Source organism: Frankliniella occidentalis, unplaced genomic scaffold (assembly GCF_000697945.3).
Source record: "Frankliniella occidentalis isolate FOCC.00 unplaced genomic scaffold, Focc_3.1 Scaffold25, whole genome shotgun sequence".
Lineage (NCBI taxonomy): Eukaryota > Metazoa > Arthropoda > Insecta > Thysanoptera > Thripidae > Frankliniella > Frankliniella occidentalis.
This window is the reverse complement of record NW_026267155.1, coordinates 1,109,406-1,112,612: the sequence shown is the minus strand read 5'-3', so window position 1 is coordinate 1,112,612 and position 3,207 is coordinate 1,109,406.

Here is a 3,207-nt window from a genome sequence, read left to right as displayed (position 1 = left end):
GAGAGAGAGAGAGAGAGAGAGAGAGAGAGAGAGAGAGAGAGAGAGAGAGAGAGAGAGAGAGAGAGAGAGAGAGAGAGAGAGAGAGAGAGAAGTACATCGACCTCTTGGCAGGCTCGCTGGCAATCGCAGTCGCCATCACCGCTGGCCGGCCGGCGCTGCGCCGCGATGCTGCGTCGCGCGACGCCTGGCCGGGCAGAGGGGCTTAACTCCTCCCCGGGGCGCCGCTTGGCGCCGCCCAGGTGAGGGAAGGCATGCAAATGACTTTGTTGGATGCAAAGGAGAGGGAGATACCGTGAAAGTTTTTGATACACTCTCAACCAGCAGCGGGGGCAGCGGCGGCATCAGGATCGTCTGATGCACCTAGTAGTGTTAGTGCGAGCTCATCCGGGCACACGTACATACACACACACACAATTCTACAATGCCTGGTGCCTGGAACTCGCACCCAGTACGCCCTACACAGGAATCCGCTCCCTATACTCAATGAGGAATCCCTTACGTGAAGGCCTTATGCCTTTCCTGCAGGGCCCCTTTTACCCGTGGACCGAGCCGGGGACTCTTATGGTTTCCAAGCGAAGTGCTTTGTAACCAAGGAACAGTGTACAGCACCCCTTACAGGATCCTTTAAAGAACCCCCTACAAGAACCCTTAAATAACCCCTTACAGGACCCTTACACCTTACAGGACACTTTTGAAGTACAGTACCCCTGACAGGATCCCTTACAGGATCCCTAACAGGATCCCTTACAGGCCCCCGGTCCCCTTACAGGATCCCTTACAGGATCCCTAACAGGATTCCTTACAGGCCCCCTGACAGGATACCTTACAGTACCCCTTACAGTACACCTTACAGGACCCCTTACAGGACCCCATAGGACCCCTTTACAGCACCCCTTCCTTACAGGACTATGCAGGGCTCCGCGATCGCCTTGGCCCGCAGTCGCACGCAAGGTCGATGGCGCTCATTTACAAGTACCTTCTAAATAAGTCCCGAGCAATAAGGTCCGCGAGCACGCACCGCGCGTGCAGTGCGTCCTACACTGTTCCGATTCGCCGCTCTTTTTCGAGCAAATAAAAATAACGCGAGAAGAGTAATCCGTAAAAATGTGCACTGTGTTGTTCTTTTTAGTTTTTATAATAATGATGATCTGTACGTTAGTGAAAATCGAGGAGGCTACAACTTGTTTTCTTCTTGCATGTTTTGTAATTTTTGGCGTGAGTTGAGATGTATTTCTGTGTGCTTTTAGGTATTGTACAATACTTTCTTGTTTTAATTCTTTCAATAATTTTCTCTTTTATTTTCGAAAAATTCTTGTATTTCTATGTAAATGATTTTCCCGGGTTCGCTCGCCTCCTTCTCCCCCTCCCTCTCGGTAAAAATACATATATTTCATTTTACTTATTTGTAATATGCATGAGCTAGATAAAATATCGTCCCGAAAGAAAAACAAATTGGTACAGCACCAGGCATGATATCCCCCTGGTGGTGGTTTTTGCGAGTGTGCTAATAACGCTGATGGCACGTGACGCAGCCTGACACTGGCGTGCGGGTCCAAGTTGAAGGTAGCGCTGCGGCTGCGGCTGCCGCCGCTGCAGCCGCGCCGCCTGCCGGTGGGGCGCGCTGCCGCTGCCCGAGCCGCGCCGCTCCGGGGGGCGGGGGGCGGGGGGCGGGGCCCCCTACTCGGTCTGGCAAGGGCGACGGACAAGGCGAGCCAGGATCCCGCGCGAGCCGAGCTCGGCAAAAACTATATGAGAAATTTGTCGCAACGCTAAGTTTACTGGGGGAGCCTTACGCGCAGCGGGGAAAACATTTAGTTAAGAAAAATATCATGTCAACAAAACCACACAACAAAAAAATAAACAGAGTCACCCTATCAATTAGGCATATCATCATCTTTTCAATCAGTACACTGTAGATCTGGGGTGTCCAGCAATTGTGCGCTCTAAGTTGCACGACCCAGGTTTCTGTGCAACTTACAGCGCACAGTTGCTGGCTTTCCCTGCAAAGGGTCCAGGCCCAGCCTCGGTAGGGCGTCCTGTGCCTGGACACCCCTTGCCGGGGCCCGTCTGCAGCGATAGGGTGGCAAAACTCGAGGTGTCCAGCAACTGTGCGCTGTAAGTTGCACAGAAACCTGGGTCGTGCAACTTAGAGCGCACAGTTGCTGGACACCCCAGATTTACAGTGTAGGTATTGATGGCAGCCAATGAATGTAATTCGTTCGCATGTGGCTTCGGTTTTGCAGTTGTTCGCCTCCACCGCTGCTCGTCGGAGAGTGGTGCCGGCTCGCGGGCACCGGACGACGCACCACCGTCTCCTGGTGAGTACACCGTGTGGATGGTGAGCCGGAGTCGGTGACTCACTGATGGGTGGAAAAACTCTAGTAGTAAGCAGATGCAGCGCTCCCCCTCAGAAGCTCATGCACGAAGGTCCAACTGAAAACTTCTCCGTCCGTCTGTCTGTCTGTCTGTCCGTCTGTAGCCTGTAGTATGTCCATTTGTACTTTTGTTCTTGATTAATGCAATGGGAGCATTGTGGTGCTCCAGCGGGACTTGATAGTCCCACTGTTCCTCACGTTAAAATCAATAAATTTAATTCAATTCTCTTTGCTCTCTTAGGCGCCTGACGGTCAGGCGGTAGGCAGGCCCGCGGTGCGCGCAAGCTCACAGGGGCGGCCTACCTACCAGGCGGCCCGGCCTCTACTTCCGTTATTAGTGTTTTTCCTTCCTTTTCCGGACTCGCCAGGTGTGCGGTTTAGTCGTGCAGCCGTCCAAGGGAAACCTTCGCGCGGTTTGTCACGACAAACTCCATGCATCTGCTTCGACGCGCCTCGCGTAGAGTCCTCTTCACAAATCACGTGACTTCTGGTCGCTTGGTCGCTTAATTTGTATTTACAACTATAGTACTCTAACAACAACAATGACGACGACAACAACGACATATGATTGTTTTTGAACTAGGGGTAATCTATCTACTATAATTCGATGAAACAGTATTTCTTAGGGTTAATACTTTTACGGAAACGAAAAAAACTAAGGAAAGTGTTGGCCGCTGAAGAAATGTAAGGATAGCGCGGGTTTACGATGCTATTGGAGAGCCCTAGTCGTACACGTCGCCTCCCAAAAGTGGCGTGTTTCCTGAAAGGTCCCTTCTCCTCGCCCTCACCGCCGTCTCCTTCTTCTTCTCCTTCTCCTCCTCCTCCCCCCCCC